The sequence below is a fragment of the Anomalospiza imberbis genome, chromosome 1, assembly GCF_031753505.1.
Source record: "Anomalospiza imberbis isolate Cuckoo-Finch-1a 21T00152 chromosome 1, ASM3175350v1, whole genome shotgun sequence".
NCBI classification, from domain to species: Eukaryota; Metazoa; Chordata; class Aves; order Passeriformes; family Viduidae; genus Anomalospiza; species Anomalospiza imberbis.
In genome coordinates, this window is record NC_089681.1 from 127,156,765 (window position 1) to 127,176,608 (window position 19,844).

The 19,844-nt window shown below is 42.6% G+C and overlaps 1 long non-coding RNA gene across 1 annotated transcript; it reads left to right on the plus strand.

Annotated features, from left to right (window-relative positions):
* Window positions 1–6,223: 6,223 nt before the first annotated feature.
* Window positions 6,224–17,216, plus strand: LOC137485819 (uncharacterized). Its single transcript, XR_011005468.1, has 3 exons — window positions 6,224–6,398; window positions 7,033–7,132; window positions 13,581–17,216. It is a non-coding gene; the product is annotated as an uncharacterized lncRNA (long non-coding RNA).
* The last annotated feature ends 2,628 nt before the right edge of the window (window positions 17,217–19,844 follow it).

A 19,844-nucleotide genomic window follows, 5' to 3' on the forward strand; every position in this document is an offset into this window, starting at 1 on the left:
TTGCCCAGATTCACCTAACTCAAAATACAAAGTGTAACATTCCTACCACAGGACTTATAATAGATGCTGGCTGCATGAATCAAACCTTGAAGGACTTTTGAGAAGGGTGCCTAGCTGGACTGCCTCAAGCCTCAGCAAGGGGGAAAGAGGGATGGCAAGTCACAGGCATACAATGAGCTCTCAGAGCAGCCAGGCTGTGGTAGCCCATAGAGTGTTGTCAGGGCAGCACCACCGCACTGTGAGAGATGAGCTGAGCAGGGCTGAGCTCCCACTAAGGGCTCTGGCTGCCCACGTCCATCTGCATGCCCGGGGCCAAGTGAGTGCAGGAAGCACTGCTTCTGGCCCTCAAATGGGCAGCATTCTGCAGCAGGGTGCCTCTACCCTATCCTGTAGGATAACCCCAAATCTGAAGCACAAGGCAATTTTCTCCAAAATGAAAACAGTTTTCACTTAAAAAGCCTAGAGATGTTCTTACCACAAGAAAGATTTGATGAGCAGGCACAGACCAGATTAATTACCCTGCTTGCAGCAATTCTGTGCATCAAGGTACAGAGGGAGGAAAAGAACCACTTGTGTTTTTACATAAACACAGTGTAAGAGTTCAGCTCACCCTCAGGACACGATCTACTCTGACAGCCACATTCTAGCCACCCTTCTCTGTAACTGAACATAGTCTACAAGTGCAGAGGGTCTGATTTTTAATAAAGAAATTTTTTTCTTCTTCAGTTGGATCATTCCTGGCTTTATCAGCCTCTTTCTTTTCAAGTCCACACTTCCTTCAGATCACTGTTCCAGCATTTCAGATATTATCCCTACTTGCAATGGATTTGGACTAGATTCACAAAAAGTTTACTCACCTAGCACCACTTACCTGACTCTGTACTCCTCAGAACCACCATTTGCATTCCTATTGAGCTGCTGCATATGCCTGGAGGTGCCTATTTCCCTGCCAGAAAAATTTCTAAATATTGCCCCTGAACTTGCCAAGGTCATAACAGTGTGAGCCTCCAAGCACCTAAATCACATCTAAGCTCTTTTGGGATTTGCAAATAAAGTGTTACCCCCTGCTCCCAGGCCTGACCTGACATGCATTTTCAGAGAACACCTTTCAGATCAGGCATCACACAAAGTACAAAGCTCAGTAAGAAAAATGATGGTGAATCTCTGGTTCAGAGCATCCATGCAGCATATGTGGAATGAGGTTCCTTCCTTTTGAGCAAGGGGAGCCTGTCTATTTCACAGGCTCTGGTCTCAAGTAATTTCTGTGGTGAAGGTACTCCTGCTCTTGAAGATGCCCCAGTGGAAGAGCCAGTCAGGAGGTAATCATGGGGTCAAGTGGGGAGAAAAGTAGGAGAGAAATCAAGTGCAATCATCATGGATGAAAACTCCAGCAGTGGATTTACTGAACTGACGTGAGAGCTACCCTCTTTCTCTGGCTGTTTTGCTCTGAGGGGAGAGACACAAGACACAATGCTTAGCAACTGCAGAAGTCTAGCAGAGGAGATGGTTGGCCTTCACTCTCTTGGGAATGGTGAAAAGGGGAAAAAAATTTTCTCTGTCACTTCATGACATCTATGTAGGTTGCTGAGTACTGTCTGAAAGTATCCTCGGTGTCTGAAACCTAACTCAAATTGTATTCTAAGTGGGATGAAGCAAGTTTCCAGAAGCTTAAAAACATCACAGGGCAGATGAAAGGGCCTTTTATGCGTGTTGTGACTTCCCCACTACTTTGACTGGATAACTGTCCCACGGATTCTCTGCTTTATTGTAAGACTTGTTGTACAGTGAAAGGCGCAAAGACCAAGCTGTACAAGAATTGATCTCTGGAATTCAAGTAATAACTATTTTAATACTTATTGAAAAACATTCCAAGACAGTTCAGATCAGTTATGGAACCAGTCAGTGTAAAACAAATTTACAATCAGAACAGATTTAATAATGCCCTCTGGACTCAACTAACTGGGCATAGAAATGTTTGAAAATTACTTCCAACCACATTAAAGATAATGGCATTTGCATCTAATGTGCCTGGGGAAGATGTCCATTACAGGATGTAGGACCTGAGCCACAGTGAGCACTCCACAGCCCCAGATGGAGAAGAACAAGAGGGCAGCCACAGCCTGCATAAACTGTAGAGGTTGCTCATCCTGACCACATTAACCAAGATTTTTCCAAACCCATCCACTACCACAATCAGTAGCACCTCTACTGAGGTAGGAATCTCTACTTTGTTTGAGATTCTAGCCACACTAAAGTGAATGGAAAAAATATTATTCTCCTTAGAATATTAAAAATTATTATCTGAATTGCTAAAAATATCTACTCAAAAATAGCTATTCTGACTTTGGTCAGAGACAACTCAACAGGTCGTGTGGTGAAATTCAAATGTAGCCTAGAAAAGTGAACAGGTGGAACCATCTTACTGGTGAAACAACTATCAAAATTTTTCCAATTTCAACAAGGCTAAAATCTCCCTCTTTATTTTGGTATGGATACAACCATGTGACAGGGGCCATGAGAATTTATAATCATAGCTGCTGTGACTGAAAGGTCATTCAGTCTCTTCTCCCAAATATTAAATAATTTATTCCTTAGTGATACCAGAAATGAATTGCAGTTCACACTGAATTCAATTATCTGTCTAAAAAGGCAATGAGAATGTAAGGACATGGAAACAACCTTCATCATTTATTTCCAGGTGATTTCCTGAAAGTAGTCACAGCTTGATGCTTTTGTGAGGTCCCATAACTCCCTTCTCAGAGAAGATGTATTTAAAGTAATCATCCATTTATGCCATTTATACCTGGCAGATAACTGAAAGCTAAGCGCCATTTTAGATTTGTCTGATAAAAAAATTTGAGAGCGGTTTCTGTGAAAATAGGATTTCAATGATATTTTGGGAGAAACTCTCTGCTTATACTGTTTCTCTAATTTAGATGATAAATTTCTACTAAAAGACCATGAAAGAGGCTTTCGTGCAAGATCCTTTAAACATGGCTGGGGGAGGGGTATCAATTAAAGAAACCTTTTCTCTCATTTTGCACCAAGGTTCCCACATTGCCACAGAAATCAACAGGATTGCAGCAGCACAACCAGGAGAGATGCAGTCGTGAATCAGACCCTGAGCTAACAGGGTATTTTAATTAACGTTCAAACTGTGTTAAGTGGCAAAAGACAAAACATCCACACTGTTTGTTTTGCTGCTGTAAGGAATTTGTGTTGAAAACCGTGACTAAATAATAATTAACAGGCTTCAAGTAATCAATCAATAGTATTTCATGAAAATAAGTTGTAAACTAGAGTCTTGGACTCAGATTTAAAGTTGGTTGGTGGGGCTTTTTTTTTTTTTTTGTTTGGGTGGGTTTTTTGTTTTTCTTAGGACAGCAGTGGTGCAAAGCTGAAACTAAATCCAGGCTGGCACTTCATTAGCAATTCCTTATTGTGGTTTTACAATGTTAAATTTGTACAAACAGATTAAGTGTGTTTTTTAAGCTGTTCCTAAATAGCCTGGGAACTAAGAATTAAGTGCAGATTCTGCCCAACCCCTCAAAACCCAACACACCCTTCTCCAGCCCAACACCTGCTGTTAAAAATACATCACACAATGGCTCTGATCTTACCTAACAGCAGATGTGAAGATGCCCAGAGGTCTCTCAGATGTTTGTGTTCCTGGGTCACGTGAGGGCACCAGGAAGGGGAGGGAAAATTATTCTGGAATTCCAGAGGTCACCGCTGGACAAAAATAGTGAAAATTGCACACATGTAGAGAAAAACAAAAGGTTCAGAAATCTGGAAATTGGGCCAAGAAGCCTTACTGGGGGCAATGTTTCATCCCTGAATTAAAAAGAAAAGAAAGAAGAACACAGCAAAGAGAGGAAAATATCAGGAAAAAGAAAGGCTCTTACGATGCTCTCTAGCCTCAAGCTGAAAATAATTAAAAAGTTCTAGCCAAGTTAAGGGAAGGCAATCCGCTCTCCCAAGGCTTCTGTGGGTGAGACACACAGCACTTAACACTTAAACACTTCTACCTGCATGTAGCTGATACATTTTTCTGGCTCTAACTAATTATTATCACTAATAATCTGCTTCATGCTTTTGTTTTCAGAAGAATTTTATTTCCAGACCACTTGACTGTTCTGTATTTTCTTTATCTGTACATTTTTAGCCAGGGAAAGAGCCTAGAATTTGGCCCAATTATTTCACTTGTGTGCTCATCCACATGGTAAATTTGATTCTAGGGAGATTATTCACACCAGACGGCCATTATGCAGAAAAAGCTTTGTCCCTCACCCCACGGTGTTTGTCATATGCCCATATTAGCTCTTTATGGGTCTGCATCATTTTCCTCGTGCAGAGGAGGGTCTCATGCAGTCCCTGCAGGAGGAAGCAGTATTTGAAAGGCAATTGTACATATGAGGAGGGGGATGAAAGCCCAGGCCATGCATGCACAACACATGGCAGCACTAACAGTGCTCAGAGCTTCTCAAAATAATCAACTGAGCTGCAGTGACACAGCAAAATACATCATAATCACATCAATTATGCAATCACTATTTTGTGAAAACAAGCTTCTGGGATTTCTTTTTAAGTAATCAAAGAAATATCAGACGTGAAAACAATGAACCTTCCTATTACAAACGAGTAAGTTTCCGCTGGGGAAGGAAAAAAAAAAAAAAAGAGAAAATGAACCCAGTCAGGCCGCAAAAGTGTCTTATTCCGGCTTCAAGAAAGTGACCAGCTTGTTGTCAGCCCTGGGAGAGGGCAGAGCTGCTCCGTGCCAGCTTGCCTATGCCCCTCCCTGTCTGTGGGTGCTGCACAGCCCCTGTCCTTGGATGCCACCAATGTGACACTTGGGCTTGGTGGGAGGAGGGAGCAGGACTGGTTCCCACCGCCGTGGATTTCACACCCGGCCCTCCTCTACTGCCTCTCGGCACCGCACGAGCATCGGCGGCTCGTGGTTCCTGCCGGGTGGCCCGGGGAAGAGAGGAGCCTGCACCCTGCACCCTGCATCCTCCACCCTGCACCCTGCACCCTGCATCCTGCACCCTGCATCCTCCACCCTGCATCCTCCACCCTGCATCCTGCACCATGTACCCTTGCACCCTGCACCCTGCATCCTCCACCCTGCACCCTGCATCCTGCACCCTGCACCCTGCATCCTGCACCCTGCATCCTGCATCCTCCACCCTGCATCCTCCACCCTGCACCCTGCACCCTGCACCCTGCATCCTGCACCCTGCATCCTCCACCCTGCACCCTGCATCCTGCACCATGTACCCTTGCACCCTGCACCCTGCATCCTCCACCCTGCATCCTCCACCCTGCACCCTGCATCCTGCACCCTGCATCCTCCACCCTGCACCCTGCACCCTGCACCCTGCATCCTGCACCCTGCACCCTGCATCCTCCACCCTGCATCCTGCATCCTCCACCCTGCATCCTCCACCCTGCACCCTGCACCCTGCATCCTCCACCCTGCACCCTGCACCCTGCACCCTGCATCCTGCACCCTGCATCCTGCATCCTGCACCGTGCACCCTGCACCCAGGGGAGCCCGCGGTGTCTCTGGCTGTGCTGCACAGCCCCACATCCCCGTCCCCGCAGCGGGATTTTGGCACGACACGTACGTTTTGGTAAACGCGTTGGCATTTGGCGAAAGCTGGCAGCAGCCCTCACGAAATGCCCACAGCACTGCGCGCAGAGCGCTTCCCAGGTTCCAAAATCCTCCTCCTGCCAGGCTCGTCCAGGGCTCCCAGGCCCTCACGAGGAGGGCTATGCAGGCCTGGGGGATGGGATACAGCTGCTGAAGCCGCAGCCTGGATCTGGCGGCAGCTTTGCTTTGGAAGGAACTATAAAGAAACACTTTGCCCTGCAGCTAAAAAAGCCTGATAAAAATCTGTGAGCATGTCAATGGTGAGGGGAAAAAAGGGTCAGCTCAGTTCTCTCCCTTCGCTTATTGCCTTCCTCTTGAATTCTCAGATCTTTCCCGGTGCCCGTGGCCGCTCCGTGGGGCGGCTGGCTGTTCCCTCTTGTCTCCTCGTCCAAGGCAGACTCCATCGGGAGCAGCCGGCCCGGCGTGCCTGAGGAGCCCGTGGTGCCCGTGCGCCGCTGCCAGCAGCAGCAGCACCCAGGGCTCCTCCACAGCCACTGTCCCACCTCAGAGGCCAAAGGAGCGGTGTCTCCCAGGCACAGGGCAGGCATGAAGCAGGCGCCATGTGGGGCTGAGGGTGCCGGCCCTGGGCTCCCGCCTGCCTGGGCGCCCCACGAACCCCACCCACCCCGATGGTGCACGCCGGGGTAATCCGGCCCCTCGGGGAAGGGATCTGGGAGCAGCGGGTAGCAGGGCCCAGCCTTGCTGACATCAAGCGTGAATAATTGGGCTTTAATGTGGCTGGAAGGTGGGAGGGGTGAAGGCGGAACACACACCACCTTTTCGCTCGGGGCCAGGGCACGGATGGCTGCTGGTTCCTACTCTTTCGCTCCAGCCCTCATTTCAACCTGGCTCTGGGGAGGCAGCCCTTCCCCAGCCCCTGCAAAAGACGCTGAGCTCAAAAGAATCGCACAGACTTGTTATCCTGGCGCTCCCCGGGTCTCCCCACCTTGACGTGGTTTCAGCCACTTCGGCCCTGCAAAACAGCCGGGCTCCCACCTCCTTCCATCCCAGGGAGATGCTCTCCTTGGGTTCCTCGAATGCGTGACCCTGCGGGGTCTGAAGGATTCTCTCACCTACTGCCATTACATTTCACTGGGGGATTGGGTGCTTCTGGACAGCAAACCCCCTCTCTCCCTCCTCTGAGGAGAGGGAAATATCTAAAATGCTCCTGATGGTACTTCAGGCACATGGTGTCTCTGATGGAACAGATGTCCCCTATCACCGTCACCTGCAGCACCCCCACTCTGCTGGGCTGCTTCAGTTTATGCTCACCAGAACTAGCTCTTCATAGCAATGTTAAAACTGGGCAAGTGAGATATCCAAGTTTAAAAAATATTAGGGGTTGAAAAAAAAATTGTCTTTTCTGTTAACTCAAGTAGATAAATTAAGGTGGTGGAAACCTGCCAAATCAGCTTTGCCATGAGAGGAAATTGCTCCACTCTACCCCTTCCAGTAGAGCTTGTTCCTGTGAAACACAGGGTTAGTAACATGACTGTATAAGCAAGCACTTTGACTTGGTATTAAGTGTTCCACCTGAAGAGCCTTCCACTCACATACAAAGAAAAGATTTCGTATTGTATCCTCATCAGTGCTTCCTCTCCCTCTGCTTCCAGCCTAGCTACTTCTATTCCTCCCTTTTATTCTCATTTTCCCTCTCATTTTCTTCCACCCTGAGTATTGCCAAAGTTACCTCCGTTTTCCACAGATAAACTATGAAGACTTGGCTCTATGGATTCCAATGTATTAATGGGCTAGCCAAAGGCAGGCAAACCAATACACAGAAACCCATTCATCTCAGAGTTTTTTTGCTTACACTTCCCTACAAATCCAATGATAGGACTGCTGTGAAATATTTTCAATGTGTCTGCATTTCCCCAGCTCTGAAGCATGATGTTGTGGGGCACATGAAGAGGTGGGTTATCATGTTGAGTTTTCTTGCATTTGAGTTTCAAGACTTTTCAGCCTTGCTATGGAGTAAGGTGCAAGAAATCTCCCAGTAATTATCTCTTTACATTGTGTTCAAATACAATAATAAATGAAATAATTAAAAAATTAATAATAAAAAACATACAGATTAATTCTGCATGTAGAAGGTACTCCAGCTGGGTGATAAGCTTAAACCACTGCTGCTGATCCCAGTGGAATACTCTGCATACTCAAACCTGCACAAGACACATCCTAATCACATATAAAGTAAAAACTATTATGTGTGAAGGAATCACTCCTTCCTAAACATTTCCTGTAAAAACGTACCAAAACAGCAAATCAAATGCACCTTTGACTAACACCTAATAGCAATTCAGACCTTTTGAGTTATGGTTTTGAAGTAGAAAAAATAGAAAGCTGATTTTACAGAATGGAGGAGAAACGAGACATTGTATTGTATACAGCACACAGTGTGAAGGCCAGGTAATGAATTCAGGTAGCCTGAAAGGAAAGGAAAATGACTGCCTTGTATACAGATGCTTCTCATCGTTGTTTCGTTTACTGTAATTCTGTGTATATACAGTCATATTTCTGCAGTTCAAACCTAGACTGCCTTGTATACAGATGCTTCTCATCGTTGTTTCGTTTACTGTAATTCTGTGTATATACAGTCATATTTCTGCAGTTCAAACCTAGACTAACTCTAAGGAAAATAACAATAGGTTTAGATGCAGTTATTAAAAGAACTGGATCTACAGTTTGCAGTCAGTATTTAGTGCTCTGAAATATCTAGATATCCAAAGAAGCCGGGGGACAAACTATAATAAGTTTCAGGGAAATAGTCTGGAATTTATCTGGCAACTTCCAATTTCTGGAAATTCTTCTTCTGATTTCAATAGCACTAGAAGACAAATAATATGGAAGCCCTGCTTCCCAGCCTGATGCAACCTTGCAGAACAAGGTTGAAGGAGCAGGTAGGGCATTGGATTAAGACTCAGAAGACCAGGAGGGAATTTCAGCTCTGTACCAAACTTCTTTGCTAACAGTGAGGAGACCCTTTAACCCCACTCTGTCTCACTTCTGCATCAGTAATACAGTCTGGACTGCAAAATTTCTGTGGTGACCTTCTTTTGTAAGCAAACTTCTCCATGTCCACTAAACATCCATCAATATCAGAGTTGCCAGGTACTAGTGCAAAGATAGTTCAGATTTTGTATGCGCATATACTTTGCATAAAGAAAATGCAAGTACAGACATAGAGCATGAGAGATGCAAACATTGGGACACAGATTCTATTGCCTTCCTAGTACATCATGTGTGCGGCCATACTACATGATCCTCTGCAGACACAGATTCAGCCTCTTCACTCTGATTCAGCCTGAAAAAGCCTTGAAAAAGAAAATTTTATGCTCAGTGTTAAAGTAGTGTCAATGATGTAATTTAAAATGTGTAAAGGCATCAGTAGAGTCTTAAGCAACACCTTGCCAACACAATAAAAACAGAGAGAAGAAGGAGTGGACCAGATTCAATGGATTTTTTTTTCCTGTGGACTTTTTAGAGAAGAAAAGGGCAAGGAGGGGGAGAAAGAAAGGTCCAAGTTGAATAAATGTAAATGTATGAATGAGACAGTTCTAAGCATACCCAGGTGTCTTGCCAGCTCACTGCAGAGAGGTCACAGAGAAATAGAATGTCTAATCATTGGAATAAACACAGCTGTGCATACTTACATTTTCCATACCTATTTTGCTAGTGGGGGAAAAAGAAATCATTCCTTAGATCAGAAGATCTTTTCCCAGCCACTTCTAGCTTTTTTTTTTTTTCAAGAAGTGTTTGGGGGTTTTAATTTTTTATTTTTTAATTTTATTTTGGGGGAAAAAAATTAAGCTCTCCCCACTCCAACTGGTTGTCCCCTTTCAGAAGATTATTAGCATTTGGAATGTTTTAGCCTTCCAAACATCTTTGGTATTAAATTATACAGATTTGTGTGAAGACAATTTTTTCAGCATGGGATTTAACACTTGTGGAATTTTAAGGCAGAGAAAAAGGAGACTAAAAGGATTTTTGGACAGCAAACACAAAACTGGAGGATTTTGTTTGAATGGAACCAATGGCAAAAAGGAGCAAATCTAAATTTGCTCAACGTGAGGCACACAAAATTCAGCATGAGCAACTGAGGGTTATAATTTTTTAAAATTTCTACAAGCTGGAGAAGAATATTTGAAAACCTTTGAATTAATCATGAATATTTTGAATAGATATGTTGTTTCAAGATTTTATACAAATCAAATGTGAACCAAGAAATCTGACTGTAAAGACCAAACGTGCCTTTGGATAAATCAGCTGGTCAAATAACAGATATTAACTCTCACTGGAAACCTTACCCCACTTGTACTTGCTTTTAAGGAATTCATTGTCACAGCATTTTGCAAAGAGAATTTATGACAGAGTAGAAAGGTTCCTTGCAAATTTAATTTGAATAACTGAAACTATTCTTGAAATGTGGCCAGAAACCTGCATTTAGCATGTCATTTGAAAACAAGGGGCTCTGCCACCAATTACTCTTGTAGTTACATGCAAAGTACATATGGATAAAACTTACAGATACTGGTTTGTTGTTGAGAATTATAGAAACTGCTGTCTTCATTTCCATAAGTATTCCACATTTTTCTCTGATTACTTTTGTTTTATAACTTGACCAAAAATATTGCTCCAAGCTGAAAATTTCTTTTAATTTATAGGATGGGGGAGCGAACTCTGTTCTTTTATTAAAACAATCTTGAGTCTGTCATGGCTCAAAAATAAATTTTGTAAAATGAGATTTTACTGTTGTTTTAAGAATATGATACATTTGCTACTTTGGCGATTGAGCGAGTGAATGCATTTTCAGGGCTTGATGGTTGTCTGAAGTCTGATGATTTTCAGCCTCCCTGAACAGCTATTTTGTCTGCAAGCAGGCAAATTTTCTTCGTGAGACTGCTCCCACCCAGCTGAGAAACTATCATCCCTTTCCCAACCCACAGGATCTCCAAGCAGGCTGCTTTGCAGTCACAGAGAAGCAACTGAGTAAGAGGGAAAGCTGGCACACTCAGCTCCCCTTGAAGCTGACCTGCTACCTCTTTTGGTGTAGCAGACATTAATCAAGACAGCAGGATTAGATGGGAGCAATTTTGCTGATGTGGCTTTCCATCTCTGGAAGTGCCCTTAGCGCACTTTCCCGGGGCAGATGTGGTATGGCAGAGAGATGGGTTGGACACAGGAGATCCAGGCAGAAACCTCAACTGAACTTTGTAACAAAATCAAATTTTTTTTTTCTTGGAAAAGTGGAAACAAAAGGACAAGTGACAGAGTGAGATCATTATGGCTAATTCTCTTCTAAATATCCAGGCCAATTCAGATAATGTTATAGCAAGGGCCATATTGAAGCAATTATTAAGTAACCTTTCCCACCTGCTTCTGCACAACCTTATCACTGTTTTTCCAACACAAGAAAGCAAAACTCCTACCAGGCCTTCACGCAGTGCACAGGGCTTGCAATGTGCTGCAACAGCATATCCCTTGATCACTCTCGGCAAGTGAAGGGCTCTGCTTTGCCTTTTGAGGTAGAGCTTCATAGTTGTGCGCTATACAGGTTTTAAAAACATTTTTAAAAACCATGCTGCTGGCAAAAAACCACATGAAGTGAAAACATCTCTTTAAAATGTATTTTTAAACAGTTTGCTCACACAGTGAAGTCCATTGAATATACAAATAGCTAATTGTAAGTAACTGGGAGACTCAAAGCTGTGGAGCAGATTAACTGCTCACAGTCAGGGGATATCCAAAGCCAAACTTTCATTAGGTGCATTTAAAACTCTGCAAATTTGCAAACTAGAGCCAGCTTTTTCATATCAATTACCCAGTGCATCTGGTAAATTCTGTAGTCTAATTTGAGTCTGCTCTATAGTGAGAGCAGGTCCAAATATTTTTTTCCATCATAACAAGGGAGGATGAGGTGGGTGCTGGACTTCCTGAAACACTGAGACCAGGGGAGAACTCAGGAGAGCAGCAAGAATGAGGTATCTGTGCAGTCTGCCATGTGGGGAAAGCCTAAGGGACTAGGGAAGTTCAGGCTGGTGAAGAGTTGAGGGGAGTAAGAAAATATATCTAGATGTAGAAAGGAAGGGAGGGACTAATTAATCTCATTAATCTACATGCCTTGAAGAATAAGTAAGAGTTTGAATTACAAGTGTTATAATATGCAAAACATATTCTGTTACAAAGACTAAGAGGAGAAAATGTTATCAGGGCATGGGACCAAAGTGCAAAGGGCTTGATGTATTTTCTAGCTCTGCTGTAGATTTCAATCATGTCTTCAGCTCTTTCGTAACTGAAGGAGGTTCCAGGAGGATCAATGAGTTAATATTGATGTGTTCAAGTCTTAGTAGAAATAGAGATTGAGTTTAGGTCAAATTCAATTTTATACCCATATAACCAAAGCTACAAAAAACCCCTTTTTATTTCTTTATAGTAAAGGCCATATAAGAAAGACACATTATTAGATAAACCGCTTCTTGTGTACAACCTATTCACACGTCATTCCTAGAAAGGCAGCATTATCCAGGGTTATTAGATAATTTTTGATTCTCTGACTTAGCAGCCAAAACTGAGGAACAGTTTAAATTATGTTCTAAAATATTAAAATTCTTCTATATGAAAGAAAAAATATTTTGCTTTGTTCAGTATGAAAAATTCCTTTTCGTCACTTCTAAAAGAAGTTCATGAGACTAAAGTTGCAGGGAGGGAGAAAGAGACAATGTTTTTAGCTGTGGAACTCCTTATCTGCAAGGCTCCAGCATCCCAAGGCAAGGAAACTGCCAATTTTTCTTACTGGCACAGGTCCACTTTTTATGTTTGTATTTAGATATTTTGCTTAGGGTAAGGTGTTCAACCTTTGGAATCAGTGCTCTCCCCACCAGCCTTAGGACACATGTCCACCTGCCACTCCTGCTGGCTACATGGTGTGACAGCATCACATGCAAAAAGCAGTGTCAGCAGCACAGATAGACGTGCCAGAGCCCCTACTTGGAAACGCAACACAGCTGTCAGAGACATGCCAGGGACTGGAATGGTCTTACCTCTCAGGCAGATATGAATTTGAGTTCAGTTCAGCTCATAAGAGTGTGCTGGCTGTTGACTAAAAGGGGAACAAGATCATCCCCCTCTATTTAGGCTGCCTGGCAAAGCTAGCTTTCTTGCTTCCAAATGTCATTTTACTGAAACTGTTCATTGAGCAGGACTATCCAGCTGGAATTAGCTAGTAGAATCAGTCCAGCCAAAGTCAGGGATGCTGATTTATTTTGCCCAACAATTGAAAATCAGCAAAAGTAAGGCATATCACAGTTCATTATCATTACAAGTTATACATGCAACTTAGAGAAAAGGCTACAGAACAGAAAGAGGAGTTCTTTTAAGAAGGGTAATTAACCCTCAAAGCAGGTCAGATAGGAATGGGGTAGTCTCAATGACTTCTAGTCTTCAAGTAATGATTGTCTTTCTGAAATCCAGGCTATAATTCAAGCAGAAGTTAAAGGCCCCATGCCCAAATTATTGGGTAATGTTTGATGAATTGTGCTGTGCAGGTTAGAGTACGTACCCTTGGTGTTCCATTAGGGCCTTAACACTCCCAAAAGCAGATGACATGAAAATCAAGAGTATGACTGTGACCATGACTATCTTTACTCAGCATTGCATTTGATGTGTCGCTCTGAAGGCTTCCTATGAACAGGAATTTACTGGAAAAGCTAGCTCTGGTTTCATATATATATTGAATTAGTTGAAGATAATTGTATGGTTATTCATTTTCCATTCATTCTCTGGACTCTCACTATCGATTTAACTTGAGTGACTTTGAATGAGCTTGAGCTCTATTGAAATGGAGCATGCAGAGATAAGAACATCAGCACATAGGCTCACACTTAAATTACAATGTGAATTAAAATCTTGCTTGTTGTTCTGCTTCCAGGATGAATGCAAACAAAATCACTTGAGGCACCACAGAACCCTGAACATTTTAATTGCTAATTCCCCCTGACGTCCTGTTGGCTCCACAGGCTGTGCTCTAACTGCCAACAAGAAGTAAGTTGGAAATGAATAAAGATACATGTTCTGGGATTTCAGCTAATTCCAGCCAGTCCGTGGAGATGACAGAAGAGAGAACTTTGAAACCTCTGATAATTTAAGAAGCTGGTTATAGCCATACCTAATGGAAAAGGGCCATGGCCCAGTTGCTCCATGTTGTGGCCCCAAACTGAGCAGGTTATTATGAAACACCATTCACTGTTATTCAGCTGGTGTTTCAGGGCATGACCGATCCTGAGTTTACTGGTGTGGTTTAGATAAATCTGAATGCCCTGGAGTAGCTTGATTCTACTTCCTGACCAATTTGTGCTATGAAACTGGTGCAGTGCAGAGGCTGTCTTGGCCACTCCTCATGGCATTATCCAGTAGGGAACTGCTGGCCCCAAAATGGAGTGAGTCAGTACAGAAGTTGGCTTCACACATGTGAGTCTGACTCATCTTACAATTACTGAGGAAATAGTTTTATCCAGGAAATAACCTACACCATCAAGGCCTTTTCACAAAAGATGCTTTCCTCAGTGTCATTCATAGAAAACCTTTCAAACATAGTCTTAAGGCCAAGATGGGTTAATCTCTTAAAAAGTAAGATTATGTCATTGCATTGAGAGCTTGCAAGTCAGGAACACATATTTTCCAGTGGAGCTACCAAGCTAGACATGAAGACATGAAATGCCAAGTAGGGAACTGGAACAGAGAGTGTCCCATAGTGAGGGGTCTAAAATCCTGCCAGCTGTCAGTGAGGAGTTAGTTTAACGCAGGCTAACTATCCCCTGCAAATGACCAAGCAGAGAGAAACCTTACCACCCTGCACTCTAACCTCTGCCAGTCCTGTAGCCAGAGCAGGGGGCAGCTTGTCCTCCAGTATCCTGGCACTTCCAAGACTGCTTCTGTTCCCTGCCTAGAAGGCATGCAGCATTTACTGTGAAGAAGATGGACAATACAAAATACAAAATAAAGGAAATTTCTCTTGGGAAAAGGAATGATCAATGAAACTGTTGCGCCTGTGGTGCAGCTGCTGGATCCTGTGAGATATCGATGAACAGCCCTTTGTGGATTAGTAGAAAGAGCCAGTACTGTTGTTATCAAGATAAAACTATTCAGGTGTGAATTTACCATTCTGTTAAGATATAAAAAATTCCTGACAGCAACATCTGAGCACATCCTATCCTTTCCTTCTCAGAACTGTGGTAGAAAAACAGTTTATTGATTTCTGCTAAGAAATCAAATGTTCTTATAACTCTGAAGGGTGTCCAGTTACAGAGAAAATCGGTGGTAATCGGAAGCTTCGTGCAGACCTCGCATGACCCTGCTCATTCCCGCACAGAAAACTGTTTTTGTCTCACTTCGAAAGAAACCAGACAAACCCTGCGAGGTTACTTATAATCCTGACACTGCTCTCAGATTTGCCATATGCTGGGAACATGCCTTCTTGCCTATTTACAGTATATAGCTGAAGGACTTTGTTACAACCCTGATATTTGGCATATCTTAAGCCTATTTAGAATATCAACACCATCAATCACTTGGTATGGGGCCGAGCAGCTGGATGAACCTTGGCTATCATGTGAAGGCTATTTGTCATCTGGGCAAGTCTGTTTGGCGCATAACGCTCCAGTCCCAGAACAATTTTCCCTCTCTAAAAATATTCTCTTTGATTCAGGAAGCACGTGATTAATAACAAACAAGAGTTTAAAGATGGAGGTCAAGGCTGAAACCTTAACCAAACAAGTGCATTGCTTATTAATGTTTGCCTCAGTCTTCAGATATTCCCTTGAAGAGCACCCTTGGTGGAGAAATACGAAACTTTTTCTAAATAACATGAGATTTGAGAGATCTGCTTGGCCATTGCCACCACAGAGGCTTTTCTCAACTGTGACAATGCTGTTTGTACAAATCAGTAGCCAGACAAGAAATCACTAGCAGGAACCACATTTAGGATGAACTGTGCACACATTCCATTCCTGTTCTCATCGAGACAAGTAATACTCAGCACATCTGACATTTAGGTAATTAGCCTTCTCTTTAAAATAAGAAATATTAGCTGACATATCTTAACCATCTGTGTGAGCCAAAATAAGAGCAAGGGAGTTTACATAAACAGTCTTAGCATGTTTAACAAGCATGTAGCTAATGATTTAATTTTTTAATCCTCAACAATAGAGACTACTGGATATAAGCAAGTGCTGCATCATTTATGTCTGTGCTGTTAATGAAAGACTAGTAATTAGTGGGTGACTAAACTTCAGAAGAACATGTTGCTTCAATACATGGTGTTGTAAAAGGCAGATTCTCCCCAGCCATCTTCAGAGCCAGAAGGAAAAGGGAAGAGAAAAATGTTTTGAAAGTTTGCCTTATCATTTAAAGTATTTTCTTCATATCTTCAGCACTACTTTTTAACCTCTCTTCACCACTGTCTTTCTCCCCATCTTTCCTGTATTTGTTAGTTACCAAATCTGGTTTAGAATGTAAATAGAGAAGTTTTGTGACACTGTATTTTTATAAACATATTCCAGCATAAGACAGTGTAACCTAATATCTGAGCTGCTGTGAGGTTTGCTGGATACAAGGCATAGGCAATGCTTGTGCTTACAGGGATGACCCCGTTGAGCAGTGACAATGCATGCAACAACCAAATTTGTTAGCACTCATTGTTACTAAAGCAGGGTGAGTGACCTTGTCATATTTAACAGTTCTGAGCAGACACAGCAGTGGAGATCCTGAGGGCAAAACCAGAATTTCCATTAGTGATGTAACAATATACTGACGTAATTAACCCCTTTTCCACTTCCAATGGCTTAAATAACTGCTTAGTCCAGCTGGCAAACTCCTGATGCCTGGAACTTGTGCAGTCAGTATTTGTACAAACAAAAACCAAACCAGAAGTCATAAGCATTCTGTCTCATTTCCGAACAAGTGCAGCATTCAGAGGGGAGTGTGGCTTTAGCCCGAGAGCGGTCACGCTAGCATGGATGCCACCACCTCCATCTTCCAGCGCTGCTAGAGCAGCAGCAGCAGACACAAAGGGTACAAGTAATGGCAAGAAGCAGCCCAAAGATTTGGCAAAAAATGCTCATTTCTAACCGCTTTTCAAATGGAGCTGAAAACCCTAGGGAATGAAGAGTGAAATATCTTGTTTACAGTTAAATTCCTGATCCACGTAACTAAGCAACACAGCACTGTGGCTCCATAAAATGGAAGCAAAGTTAATTTTTTAACAATGCCACATTACCTTTGTACATCTTGTTCCTGCTCTCCCTCAGGGTCTTACATGAATGAATCAGAAAATTGCTCCCTTATGTTAGGCTTGTGTCTGCACCTGCATTAAATTCATTTCTGAGAGGGGTGGAGGAGGCAAACATTGGGAGCACCAATAGCATGGTACTCCTGGATTTCAACTCACAGCCTGTCCAAAATGACAATTGCCTTTAATAGCTATTCAAGGCACTACAAGAAATGAGCCTTGCACCAGTGGTGGTCCCTTCAGATTAAAAAAAAAAAAAAAGAAAAAAGAAGAATAAAACCAATCTGGGATCTTGTTTAGTTTAATGCCTGTCTCCCATATGGCTGGTCATCTCCCTGCAACCAGTCAGGGAAGCAGAGTCCGTGCAAAGGAGAATTAATTATGTTTACAGCATCTTTGTGAATGGAAGCACTTTCTGTGCACCAGGCTAATATTTTTGATGGTAGAAAGCTGGAGTTTCAAGCCGTTGTATCTGGGGCCTGTGGGTGTCTCAGTGCTGGATTCCTGGACCAATGCCTACAGCCCTGGTCTGGCTTTGGGCCAAATCCAGAGCTGAAAGCGGCTGTTCTCTGGTTCTGGTTTTGGATGTCGCTTCCATGATTTTGGCACAGGCGAATCAGAATGCAAGTTCAGCCTTGAACCCCAGCATTAGGCTAAACCTAATATGAAACTTCAGCCTGCTTCACATTATTCCTGCTGGTTAATTCCAGCTGTTAAACTTCTCCCCCCACTACTGAGCCAGAGAGTGTTTTGTTGACAAATTTGCCATGCATTTCAAGGAAAGCAGAACCTGGCCGAGGCTTTGGGGTTATATAGTTTTTTTCCACTGCAGGAAATGGAAGTGTTGGCAAAAATATTCACTGTTGTTTAGGATAAGAGAGTGGACATATCCAGTTTTAAGAGGTCTTCTTAGTCTGATACTCTTGATATATGAGACAGCAAAGAAATATGTCTAGGAGTCTTGGAATGAGGCATCTTTTTTATAAGATGAGTGAAATACACACGAGGATGAAATATTACTTGCATATTACCACCAAAGCTGGTCAAAATTCACTCAATTGACTCCAGATGTGGGCTTCTTCGGCAATTTTAAAGTTAGCACTACTGTAACTAGGTGTGAGGCCAAGGCAAACTACTCTAGTGCTTTATAGCACTTGGAAGCTACAGTAGTCAAATCAAAATATGTTACAAGAGAATCAGTTTCTTTAAACTTAACAGCAGGAAGGATTTAATATACTGAATACAGCCAACCCATCTTCATTTGAAGGAACATAAAATAAATCCTTACCACATTTGTGATTTATTATTTGCATAGAAGTCCCAGTTCATGAAGCAGATCCCTGACATTACTCATGCAAATAGGGCCCTACAAGTCCTCACTACCTTTTATTTGTTTTATTGTATTGTGTTATATTGTATTGCATTGTTCTGTACTGTATTTCCATGAGATTACAACTATGCTCAAGGTGAGCATGCACCTCCATGCTCTGCTGATGCAGTTCAGTCACCTGAATATTCAAAGCTACTTTTCAACACTTACTAAGTGCTTAATGAGAGAAACTATTTTTTTTCTCTTCTTCTGCCTGGTTATTCTCCTTGCAATTAGGCACTCTGTGTAAAAAGCTTCACAAAGGAATCCATTGCAGCTCTCACCAGCAAGATGTTTGACTCATTCTACAGTGATGGCACTGAGTCTTTTTGTATTTTATCTATTCACTAACCACTTATAGTTGCACTGGCACAGACCATTTCAGTTACTGCTTTCACTTATTTCTTTATTAAGCTGTGAGAGTAATCCCATCACAAAAGGAAAGGAGCTTCTTCAGTGCTTTCCTAATGAACAGACGACACTGTCCTGCTCTCCAGCTTAGTTCATGTTGCTGGAGCTTAAATGGGCAATGCCCATCATCTGCCATGCTCAAGGCAGAGAGGGTTTCCATAGGAATAGACATTCAGATCATCCTTGATCCACTGACACTACTGTGGTGATAAAAGGACAACATTTCCCCTGCAGTTTCAACCAGTTTGGCTTTTTCCACTGCAAGGCTGGTAAGAACTTACTCTAAAATCCCCAGGTCCTGCAGCAAAGAGGTTGCTACCTTTTCTGAAGTTGATTTTGTTTGCTTTTTAATTCATTTTAATACAGGGGGCAGGGGGCTTGGAAATATGACCCCATGGCACCCTAAAAAAAAAAAAAAAAAAAAAAAAAAAACTGGAAGAGAAAATGATTTAATTTAAAGTAAGAACCTTGATCTGTGCAAACCAGCCTCCTGCCTTTTAATGCTGGCCATGCTGCAGTCATGCGCAGCTGGAATGACAGACATGCTCCACTTTTACCATGGGAAAAACTTTCCCTGATTGGAAAGGAAGAAGTAAGATTTGCCACAAAATTGCACAGCAATCTAAGTGTTTAAGACTTTCTCTAAACCACTCAAAACCATCTCCTGTCTGTCTGACATTTCCAGTGTGGGCATTTTGCAAGAGGATAATTTTAATATATAATTTAAGGTGGTCAGGTAAGTCTCTTTTACTACATGTCATATAGTAATGTTTTTTAAAAAACCCTGAGGTCATTTAGGGGTTTTGACTGACCTTCTGTTGAAATAGTTTTATCACAAAACTGCCTTAATATGTGTTGGTGATGTAAGGACACATCTTCAGCTGATAAAAATCTGTTTGTACCTCCACACATGGCAGGGGGTCTTTGCCAAGACACAATAATCTCATGCAAATTTCCCCTGATGATTTTAGAACTCTTTAGTTCTTTAATAAAGCATCACTTTGATAAAAGTTTAGCAGAGATGTGAGTAGCAGAGAAAAGAAAGAAATTACGCTAAAATAGGAAAAAATATATTACACTTAAGAACCCTTGGCATGCTACACAGTACTATTTGATTAAGTGAAGTT